Source organism: Phocoena sinus, chromosome 8 (assembly GCF_008692025.1).
Source record: "Phocoena sinus isolate mPhoSin1 chromosome 8, mPhoSin1.pri, whole genome shotgun sequence".
In the NCBI taxonomy this organism is placed as follows: domain Eukaryota; kingdom Metazoa; phylum Chordata; class Mammalia; order Artiodactyla; family Phocoenidae; genus Phocoena; species Phocoena sinus.
Window position 1 is genome coordinate 50,006,022 of NC_045770.1, and position 12,707 is coordinate 50,018,728.

Genomic DNA, 12,707 nt, shown 5'->3' on the forward strand with positions numbered 1-12,707 from the left:
TGCTGTGTAGTTCTCTGTCTTCTCATTTTGCTTAACTTACTGTGTTTGGGGTCTCCTTTTTGCAGGCTGCAGGTTTGTAGTTCTCGTTGTTTTTGGTGTCTGCCCCCAGCGGGTAAGGTTGATTCAGTGGGTTGTGTGGGCTTCCTGGTGGAGGGGATTGGTGCCTGTGTTCTGGTAGATGAAGCTGGATCTTGTCTTTCTGGTGGGCAGGACCATGTCCCGTGGTGTGTTTTGGAGTGTCTGTGACCTTATGATTTTAGGTAGCCTCTCTGCTAATGGGTGGGGCAGTGTTCCTCACTTGCTAGTTGTTTGGCATAGGGGTCCATCACTGTAGCTTGCTGGTCGTTGAGTGGGTCTGGGTCTTAGCATTGGGATGGAGATCTCTGGGAGAGCTTTTGCTGTTTGATATTATGTGAGGCCAGGAGGTCTCTGGTGTACCAGTGTCCTGAACTCAGCTCTCCTACCTCAGAGGCTCAGTTCTGACACCCGGACGGAGCACCAAGACCCTGTCAACCACACGGCTCAGAAGAGAAAGGAGGAAAGAAAAGAAAGAAAGAAAGAAAAAATAATAAATTAATGTTATTAAAAATAAAAAAAATTAAAAAGTAATAAAAAGAAAGAAAGAAGAGGGCAACCTCACCTAAAAACAAAAATCCACCAATGATAAAAGTGCTAAAAACTATACTAAAATACAAAAAAAATACAGACAGAACCCTAGGACAAATGGTAAAAGCAAAGCTATACAGACAGTATCACACAAAGAAGCATACACATACACAGTCACAAAATAGAAAAAGGAAAGAAATATATATATATATATATATATATATATAAAGGAAGAGACAAACCCAATCAATAAATAAATCTGCCAGTGATAATAAGCTCTAAATACTAAAGTAAGATAAACATAAAACCAGAACAAATTAGATGCAGAAAGTAAAACCCAAGTCTACAGTTGCTTCCAAATTCCACCACCTCAATTTTGGGATAATTCATTGTCTATTCAGGTATTCCAGAGAGGCAGGGTACATCAAGTTGATTGTGGAGATTTAATCCGCTGCTCCTGAGTCTGCTGGGAGAAAATTTCCTTTCTCTTCTTTGTTTGCACAGCTTCTGAGGTTCAGCTTTGGATTTGGCCCCTCCTCTGTGTGTAGGTCGCCTGAGGGCATCTGTTCCCTGCCCAGACAGGAGGGGGTTAAAGTAGCAGCTGATTAGGGGACTCTGGCCCACTCAAGCTGGGGAAAGGGAGGGATATGGAATGTGGGTTGGGCCTGTGGCTGCAGAGGCCAGCGTGAAATTGCAATAACCTGAGGCGCGCCGTGTGTTGTCCCTGGATCACGGGACCTTGGCAGTGGTGGGCAGCAGAGGCTCCCGGGAGAGAGATGTGGATAGTGACCTGTGCTTGCACACAGGCTTCTTGGTGTCTGCAGCAGCCGCCTTAACGTTTCATGACGGTCTCTGGTGTCCGTGCTGATAACAGCAGCTCCTGCACGTCTCTGGAGCTCGTTTAGGCGGTGCTCTGAATCCCCTCTCCTCACGTACCCCGAAACAATGGTCTCTTGCCTCTTAGGCAGTTCCAGACTTTTACCTGGACTCCCTCCTGACTAGCTATGGAGCACTAGCCCCCTTCAAGCTGTGTTCACGCAGCCAACTCCAGTCCTCTCCCTGGGATCTGACCTCTGAAGCTAGAGCCTCAGCTCCCAGCCACCACCTGTCCTGGAGGGTGAGCAGACAAGCATCTCAGGCTGGTGAGTGCTGGTTGGCACCGATCCTCTGTGCGGGAATCTCTCTGCTTTGCGCTCTGTACCCCTGTTGCTGAGCTCTCCTCCATGGCTCTGAAGATTCCCCCTGCCAACCCCCATCTCCGCCAGTGAAGGGGCTTCCTAGTGTATGGAAACCTTTCCTCCTTCACAGCTCCCTCCCACTGGGACGGGTCCTTTCCCTATTCTTTTGTCTCTGTTTTTCCTTTTTTTCTTTTGCCCTACTACGTGGGGATATTCTTGCCTTTTGGGAAGTCTGAGGTCTTCTGCCAGCATTAAGTAGGTGTTCTGTAGGAGTTGTTCCACATGTAGATGTATTTCTGATGTATTTGTGGGGAGGAAGGTGATCTCCATGTCTTACTCCTCCACCATCTTGAAGGTCTCCTCTTGCTCTTTCAATTGAAAGCAGCAGTTACTCTGCCTTTTCATTTTGCCTAACTTTCTCTGCTTCTATGAATTTAGGTGGAACAATTACCTATTGTGGTCTTGAAGGGGTGTTCTTACGTGGGAGCATTCATATACAGACTGCATATGCCCAATGCCTTTGGTGAGAGAGCTGGATTTGATGTGGACCCAAGTCACGTCTTTCCTCAAGTTGTGCTGGCAGCTATCACCTTGGTAGGGGGTGGGGCTGGAGATGGAAGTGCTAGAGCTGGAGCCCTTTGTAAGGTGAGACATCCCCTCTGCTCTGGCTATCACCACTCCATTGGGGGTGTGATCTAATCCCAACTGCTGGAGCAGAAGCCCTGAGGGTCTGGCCCAAGCTGGCTCTGTTTCCTTTAATTGTGTGTTTTCCCTTCTCTCCTCACTGGGATGGTTGCCACAGAAGGGAGCAGTGCTGAATCAGTAATTCATAAGTGTAATGGAATTGTAGAATGGGGTCTATTATCATTTGAGGCTGCTCAGCGAAAGTTAGCCAAGTGTCCTCCCTCTAGCTCATCACTTCCAGAAGCATAAGAGAATATAAAGTACCCCACTGGTTTGGGTTTTGGATCCATTCAATTTGCTTTTTCATTTTTGTCCTGACTGTGCCTTGTTCCTTTTGAGACTAATTTGGTGCATCAACAGATTCCCGCCGTCAAGCCCAACCTCAGCCATCTTTGACTTCTTTCTCTGGCCTGAACCCCACGTCCAACCCATTGCCAAGTTGGTTCTTCTGTTATCCCAATACCTGTCTCATCTGTTCATCTCCACTCATAAAGCTCATAGTAGCAGCTTGATCTGATTTCACTGGGCCCGCTCCTCAGATTGTCCTCCCAGCTTCCTTTATTTGGTGAAGTGTTACCTGATTTTTTAACACTCAGATTAAATTTGGCCAGTTTGTTAAATCTGTGTTGAAACTTCCCCTTGAGGGTTACTATACTGTATACTATGCTTTATACTTATTTTTTTTAATTGAAGTATAGTTGATTTACAATGTTGTGTTAATTTCTGTTGTGCGGCAAAGTGATTCAGTTATACATATATATACATTTAAAAAAATGTTCTTTTCGGGCTTCCCTGGTGGTACAGTGGTTAAGAAGCCATCTGCCAATGCAGGGGACATGGGTTTGAGCCCTGGTCTGGGAAGATCCCACACACTGCAGAGCAACTAAGCCCGTGCACCACAACTACCAAGCCTGTGCTCTAGAGCCTGCGAGCCTACTGAAGCCCATGCGCCTAGAGCCCGTGCTCCACTACAAGAGAAGCCACCGCAATGAGAAGCCTGCACACTGCAACGAAGAGTAGCCCCTGCTCACTGCAACTAGAGAAAGCCCGTGCACAACCAAAAATAAATAAAATAAATAAGTTTAAAAAAAAGGCTTAAAAAATTCTTTTCCATTATGGTTTATCACAGTATATTATTGAATATAGTTCCCTGTGCTATACAGTAGGATCCTGTCGTTTATCCATTATATATATAAAAGCTTACATCTGCTAACTCCAGCCTCCCACTCCATCACTCCCCACCCCCGCCCACTTTGGCAACCACAAGTCTGTTCTCTATGTCTGTAAGTCTGTTTCTGTTTTGTAGATAAGTTCATTTGTGTCATATTTTAGATTCCACATATAAGTGATATCATATGGTATTTGTCTTTCTATTTCTGACTTACTTCACTTAGTATGATGATCCCTCGTTCCATCCATATTGCTGCAAATGGCATGATTTTGTCCTTTTTTATAGCTGAGTAGCATTCCATTCTATATATGTACCACATCTTCTTTATACATTCATCTTTCACTGGACATTAGGTTGTTTCCGTGTCTTGACTATTGTGAATAGTGCTGCTATGAACATAGGGGTGCATGTATTTTTTTGGATTAGAATTTTGCTTGGATATGTGCCCAGGAGTGGGATTGCTGGATCATATGGTAACTCTATTTTTTGTTGTTTAAGGAAGCTCCATACTGTGTTCCATACTGACCACACCAACCTACATTCCCACCAACAACTTACATTCCCACCAATGGTGTAGGAGGGTTCCTTTTTCTCCACACTCTCTCCCACATTTGTTACTTGTAGACTTTTTAATGATGGCCATTCTGACTGGTATGAGGTAATACCTCATTATAGTTTTGATTTGCATTTCTCTAATAATTAGTGATGTTGAGCATGTTTTTATGTGCCTGTTGGCCATCTGTATATATATTCACTTATATTTTGTACACACCTCTTGTAGCGTTCATAATATCACAATGTGCAGTGGACTGAATGTGTCCCCCACCAAATTTATATGTTGAAATCCTCAGCCTCAATGAGATCGGAGATGGGGCCTTTGGGAAGTAATTAGGTCACGAGTGTGGATCCCTCATGAATGGGAACACAGTGAGAAGGCAGCAGTCTACAACACAGAAGAGGACTCTCACAGAACCTGACCTTGCTGGCACCCTAATCTTAGACTTCCAGCCTCCAGAACTGTGAGAAATAAATTTCTGTTGTTCATAAGACACCCAGTCTATGGTAATTTGTTAACTAGAACTAAGATACAATGTAATTACTTGTTTTTCATGTTTATTGTTTTCACTAGGCTGGGAAATCCTTCAAACAGGGATTAACTCCCCTCCCCCTTTCTAAACTATCATTTATTGATGAACTTCTATGTGCCAAGTACTATTTAAGAATTGTACCTATGTTATCTCATTTTATTGTTTCCTCAGCAACCCCTGGAAATAGATATCATGAGTCCAGGTTAGAGGTGAGGATTATAAGAACAGAGAGTTTATTTATTTATTTAACATCTTTATTGGAGCATAATTGCTTTACAATGTTGTGTTAGTTTCTGCTTTATAACAAAGTGAATCAGTTATACCTATACATATATCCCCATATCCCCTCCCCCATGCATCTCCCTCCCACCCTCCCTATCCCACCCCTCTAGGTGGTCACAAAGCACCGAGCTGATCTCCCAGAACAGAGAGTTTAAGTGACTTGCTGAGCTGCGGTTTGGAAATGTCCTTTTTGTATTCTGTTGTTTCATCCAACTCAGTGACCAGGCATGTGGCAGATGTCCATTGCTGAGTGGCAAGCTAAAGTTCCTGAATGTAAACCTCAGTTTAGATACCACCTGTTCTAGGTACCCTTCTGTACCCTAATGTTACCTCTTTGTTGTACATAAATCCTGATCAGTCCTCTGTTACCACCCTTATCACTCTGACTTGTGATCTTCCACTAGGCAAGTCAGTTTTCTAAGTGTGTTGAGCCGGGTAGATGGATTACGCTCCTCTTCTGGTCTGAGGGGGCAGGGGTGGGAGGCTGGCCTGCTGGGCCAGCTTGGGAAGAAATGCTCCAGGAGCACCCAGGGCCGAGGCAGTTAATTTGCCCCAGTGGTGAGGAGGAAATTTCTTGTAAAAGCGAGCTCCCCTCAGAACAATGCGGCCTTTTATTTTTTAGCTTTGGAATGGAGCCTAGCTGTCCGTGGAAACAAAGAGAGGAGAGAATCACTGAACCAGTCTCGCACATAAAAAACTGACCATGTCTGTCTTTGAAGTCTCCTTTATGTCGTTTTGAAAACTTTGGATTATAGGGGTGCTTTTTCCTCTTTTTCTTCCTCAGTTCCTTACCCCACCCCAATTTTTTTTCAGAGAAAAGAGAGAACTGGGTGTAAGGGAACCTTTCTTTGAAACAGGGCAGAAGTCATTAATTAAGGCTCCCATTCATTCCTGCTGACACTTGCTCATCAATCAGATTTCCTCTTAGCATTCTGATGACCCTGCTGACCTGGAGTCCTCCATACTGTCTGCCAGACAGAATTGAAACTCAGACCACACACCAGAAAAGAGAGTGAGCCCTGGCTCCTGGCTTCCTGAGATGGAGGAGAAAGTGTCTGGGGACAAAGCTGGCTGGTCGGGAGTGCTTCGGCATCGAGGTGAAGGTGAATAAAGAAGATATTTTCCCTGCGGAAGCAAGTGTTGCTCACTTCACTGAAACAGTGATCTATAGTTGCCCTTCCCTTTCTCCCCTAATCCAGGGCCAGCCATGCAGCTCGGAGCCCGGCCAGCTGAGCCAGGGAAACGAGGCTAGCAGTTTCTCTCTGCCAACACGGCACTTCTGAAAGAAGCTAACAGCTCGAAGCCTTCTTTCAGAAAAGTACAGGGAGCTGTTCTGGAGATGACAGTTGTGGGGAGGGGTAGTCAGCCTGAGCTGTGGGACATTTATTGTATTACTTATTCACTTATTCACTCAATAACCATTTACCTGGCACCCACTGTGTAGTAGGCATCACACTAGGTACTGAGGACAGAACTGTGAAAGAGGGAGATGCAGTCTCTCTCGTCATGGAGCTTATAGTCTATCTGGGAATGTACCTGGGCCTTTTCTTCAAGAAAAATTGGGTATTTAGGAGGACTGACTGTGGTCATGTGCAATTAGAATTCAATGGCTATGTGTTGGTCTCCTTCTATGTACTAGGCATACTGAATACTGAAATGAGAAAGTAAAAAAAGTGTCCACTTTCCATGTCCTCAAGAAATTAACGGAGTAGGCAATGGCAGACTGGTAAACAAGCTCATTAGTATTCAGTGTGATAAGTGTTATTACAGGTACATACATGACTCAGAGGAAATAGAGACTAGTTTATTCCTCATGGAACTCCTTGGCTCTTACTCTGAGTGCAATGGGAACTGCTGAAAAGTTTTGAGCAGAGAAGTGACACAATCTTTCACATTTTAAAAAGTTTGGAGAATAGATTTAGAGGGCAAGGCAAGGGAGGAAATAGGGACTCTGGTTAGTAGTTTTATCGCAATAAACCAGGTTTGTTGTCTTGGACCAAAGAGCTAAAAATGTAGGTGTGAAGAAGAGGTTGGATTGTAGATATTTGGAAAACACAGACAGCAGAACTTGGTAATGGATTCGATGTCTGGTATTAAAGGTGTCAATGTTGACTCCAAAGTTTTTGACGTGAGAAGCCCGAAGTTTGGAGTTTTCATTAATTGAGATAGAGAAAACTTTGGAAGTAGAGGTTTTAAGGGAAGATCAAGAGTTTGGCTTCAGACCTGTTAATTTCAGATGTCTATTAGACTTCTAAATAGAGTTATTTGATTAAACAGTTGGATATTTAAGTGTGAAAGGTGAGAAGTCTGGACTGAATTTATAAATTTAAGAATTGTCAGCCAGGCAGTTGTACTTGAAATCATGAGACTGGATGAGATCACAAGGATATGAGTACATGAAGGAAAGAGAGCAGATCTAAGGGCTAAGCCCTAGGGTATGCCAATGTTTAGAGGTCAGGAAGATAAGGAGGAACCAGAAAAGGACACTGAGAAGGAGCAGTCAGTGAGATGAGGAGGTTTTCAGTTTCTTGGATTCCTAGTAAACACGATGTTTGAAGGAGGGAGGAACCAAATATATCAAATGTTCCTGATTGTCGAAGTAAACTATGATTAAGAATTAGTCATTGGATTTGGTAGTGTTGATTACTAAAGACCTTGATAAGAGTAGTAGCTATGAAATGGTAGGAGTGAATTCTTGTTTGAGATGGATTCCCTAGAAAACACAAAGAGAGGAACTGGAGAAAATGAACACGAGACAAACCTTTCAAGAATTTTGCTTTACAGCAAATAAATAAATTAATATTTTTTAATAAATGGAAGAATTTCAGGCGCTGTTTATGTAGATGGGGATGATTTTATAGAAAGATAGTAATCAATGACATAAAAGAGAGAGAAGAGAATGACTGGAGTGATGCCCTTGATTATAGGGAGAGGAGAAAGAATCACTATAGGAGTAGACAGGTTGGCCTTTGGTAGGAGGAGACTGTCCATTCACAGTAATGAGAGGGAAGGTGGAGAACGTGGGCACAGACACATGTGTGAGGGCAAATGTGGTGATGCAGCTTCTGAAGTTCTATGTGAAAGGCAGCAATGATGGAAGAGGGGTGGAGGTTATAGAGAGGAAAACATATGAAATACTTATCTGAGAAAGTAGGAGAGTGAATGGATCAGGGAGACAATTCCTGAGCTCTGAGGGTCTGCTCAAGCTTAGGAGTCATGAGCTTAATTCAGACCAGTCAGCATAGTTGTGTGTTTATTTCCAGCCAGGTTCAGCTGCTTAGGTGCCGGCTAGGAGAAGTGAAGAGGTGGATCTCGCTGAGGTTGGAATTTTTCAAGAAGAGTACAATGAAGCGAGAAAGGAAAAGAGAGCCGAAGGAGCATGTAAGGGAGAAATTATTATGTTGAATTATAGATGCTAAGCTGGATAGAGATGAGAGGGAAGCCACAGCAAGGTGCTATAGTGGGGAATAGTGAAAAAAAGTGGGATCTATAGATTGTAGGTCTTTGTGGGGTCAAAGACTTGTTGGAATTGGAATACCCAAACTGGAAAGGTAAGCGGTGGTGGTGATCAGAATTGGCATGCTTGGAACTGAGATGAGGTAGAAGTTACAACTCTTTGTAATAATAAGGTGTAGGATATGACTATGGGGATGAGTGATTACGTTGGGGTATAAGACAATATCACTGGAGGAGATGAGGTCAAGGAACACAAAAGCCAGGACATGGGGAAGAACAGCTATATGATTATTGAAATTATGTCTCAGTGAAATTACTGAATTATAACTGAGAATAAAAGTGAGATACAGTCTCCAGGAAATGAAAGAGCATGACTTAAAGGTCAGGAGGTGACAGCAACAATGAGAGGGTAGAGGGTAGTATGGTCTGGCAACATTATTCAAAGTTGGGAGTTTTAGGAGGAAAGGGTAAGCGTGGTCAAGAGACACTAGGATGGGAAAGGAGAACATTTACTTCACCTGGGTCTGTGGTACAAGGGGTTTGGAGATAAGACAAAAAACACTTGAGAGCATTGATGGGTAAGCAGTGCCCTGCCAAGAGAGTCAGATTTCTGTTAGAATAAGAAGGCAAGGGGACAGTACAAGATCGAGGATATTAGGATTTGCTGATGACTGCTCTGATTTCCAGAGGGATACAGAGGAAGGGTCTCCTCAGGTATTTCCTGAAGTCAAAGGCATCAGAAGTTTGGATATAGAGAGCCAAGTCGGGGATGAGAGCCCAGAGGATGAGGATGCCCTGACTACAGGGTGTCTGACTTAGACAGGTATAAAGTGCATATGAGATTAAGCTTGAAGGTCTCAAGGCAGATAGTAGTGTGAGGCTGTGAGTGTTAGACAGGGGAAGGAGGGGGAGGCCAGGGTCCCATCAGAAGCACAGAATTCGGAGAGAGGCGGTCTTGTCTGTTTCAACCCAGCCTCCAAAACACTCTTCTCATTTATAAAGCACAAGGTACTCTGAGGCTTTCTTTTTCTTTTTTTCTTTTTGATGCAGACCATTTTTAAAGTCTTTGTTGAATTTGTTACAATATTGCTTGTTTTATGTTTTGGTTTTTTGGTCGTGAGGCATGTGGGATCCTATCTCCCTGACCAGGGATCAAACCCGCACCCCCTGAACTGGAAGGTGAAGTTGCAACCACTGGACTGCCAGGGAAGTCCCTCTGAGGCTTTCTTCTGACTTTGTTGGTGGATTTTTCTGGTGAAACTGGGTTGCTGTAACTTTTTAAAACCATCTGTGTTGATATTATATAATATAGACCTGCTTTAGCTCTCCGGATAAATTGGGGTCTTGGAAAGTAGCCTTGTTGGCCTGCCCCTAAATTTGACTCTAGGAATAATGAATAACTCAATTTGGCTGAACAGAATCACCAGATTAAAATAGAACATTTGTGGTAGGATATAACTGAGCCAGGATATCTTTGATTTTGAGACGTCTGGCAAAACACTAGGGAGTAACAGTTCATTGAATCTTAATATGTTCCTTGGGCCAGATCTGCTAGTGGTATACATGCCTTTCTAAAAATATACTTTTTGGACATTCAGATGAATTTTAATATAAATCTTGTTGCCTTGTAGCTCCTTGCTCAATGACTCTTTCATTGGGAGGGCAGAGAGACAAGATAGCAGAGTAGAAGGACCTTGGGCTCATCTCCTCTCAGAAGCACACCAAAATCACAACCAACTGCTAAACAACCATCGATTAAAAAGACTGGAACCTACCAAAAAAAGGTATTCTACACCCAAAGACATAAAGAGGTTTAGGACATAAAGGACAGTTTCACTGTCCCTCCACAGTGAAACTGTAGGAGGGACACACTCATTCTATAATCCAGTCCCATACCACTGGGTGGGCGACCCACAAACTGGAGAAAAATTGTATTGCAGTTGTTCTCCCACAGAAGTGAGAGCTCTGAGTCCCACATAAGGCTCCCCAGCCTAGGGCTCCGGCATCGGGAGGTAGAGCCCCCAGAGCATTTGCCTTTGAAGGATAGTGGGGCTTGATTGCAAGAACCCCACAGGGCTGGGGAAACAGAGACTCCCCTCTTGGAGGGTGCACACAAGATCTCGCGTATTCTGGGACCCAGGGCATAAGCACTGGGATGACAGATACCACCTAGAACAAATTGTCTATTATTCAGCTTTAAGTTTCAGACCTGAATTCATTGATGAATCCTTAGGAGGAGAATATTTTTGAGAATCAGGCATTTTTGAAAGAAAAGATTGACTTCTAAAGGTCTTGAGCTACCTTTATATATCAAAGGTGAAGCTTAGATTTCCTAACGTGAACATTTAATTTTAGCCGTGGTTTTCAGACTTTTTGACCACAACCCATGGTAGGGAATACATTTTTAAAATCATCACCCAACATACACACACATGTCTATATTCATGTAAAATTGAAACAAAAATTTCAGGAAATAAAAACGAACACTACAATTAAAAAATGAGCAGAGGACCTGAATAGACATTTTCCTAAAGAAGACATACAGATGATTAACAGGCATCTGAAAAGATGCTCAGCATCACTAATCATCAAGGAAATGCAAATCAAAACCTCAATGAGATATCACCTCACACCTATCAGAATGGTTACTATCAACAAACAAGAAATAACAAGTATCAGCAAGGATATGGAGGAAAGGGAACACTTGTGCACTGTTGGTGGGAATGTAAATTGGTGTAGCCACTATGGAAAACAGTATGGAGGTTCCTCAAAAACTTAAAACTAGAACTACCATATGATTCAGCAATTCCACTCCTGGGTATATATCTGAGGAGAATGAAGACACAAATCCGAAAAAATATATGCACCCCTATGTTCATTACAGCATTATTTACAGTAGCCAATATATGAAAGCAACCTAAATGTCAATCAATAGATAAATGAATAAAGAAGATGTGTATATATACAATGGAATATTACTCAGGAAGAATGAAATCTTGTCTTGCGGCAACACGCATGGACCTAGAGGGTATTATACGAAGTGAAATAAATCAGGCAAACACTGTATGATTTCACTTATATGTGGAATCTAAAAAAACAAAACAAATGAACAAACAGAACAGAACAGAAACAGGCTCATAGGTACAAAGAACAAACTGGTGGTTGCCAGAAGGGAGGAGGTATGGGGATGGGCGAAATAGGTGAAGGGGATTAAGAAGTACAAACTTCCAGTTATAAAATAAACATGTCATGGGAATTTAATGTACAACATAGGGAATATGTATAATCAGTACTTTGTATGGTGACAGATGGTAAAACAGATTAATTGTAGTGATTTTTTCATAATGTATGAAAATATTGAATCACTATGTTATATACCTGAAACCAATATAATATTGTAAATAATTATACTTCAAAAAAATTTCAGAAAATAGTATTACTCTTACTTCAGGGGATGCCCTCTAATATTTTCTATTCTGTTCAATTCTATTTTATTTCATTTATAAAAATGCTAGTCTTGACCCACTAAATTGATTTTGCAACAAATTAATAATTTATAACATAATTTAAATAGCTACTATAAATCATAGTCCAGGGAACAGTCAGAGTACACAGGGAAAGGCTCTGACTCATGAGACTGAAGAAATTCCACCTGTCTTAGCATTGTTAATGTTGGAAGAAGAGAGACCATGGAAGAGGTAGGGTAAGATAGACACTGGAGTCCTCATCATGCCCCCCCTCCTTTAGGGTACAAGCTTGAGGTATGTGTATGTCACATTTATGTGTATGAATGTGTATGTGTACCACAGAAGTCTTCAGATAGGTATGAGGGAACAGTAAGCATTGGAACTAGTGGCCTGGGTGCAGGGCCTAGGGATGCTTCAAGTCTCTAGGAGAAGTTGTGCATTTGGGTTAGTACTAAACCTAACCAGAGTCAGGAACTGTACAGTGTAACAGTACCTGAGAATTGGTCTAGATAGATGGTGTAAGATAGCACTGCTGGTTCCCTTGGCTTGTAAAGAATACAAGGAATTTAAAAATTTCTGCTTGGGTTGGTGATGGGGCTGAGATGTGCTGAGAAGCTTGGTGGACTAAACAATAGGGCAGATAGCAATAGAAATTTTGCAACCACGGGCAAATGACTAATAGTTTGAACTTTAATAGCAGCAGACACTGATATGATATCCCTAAAGATCTGATGGCATCAACAACACCTCTGTGTGTACCAGTCTAGGGACCAGA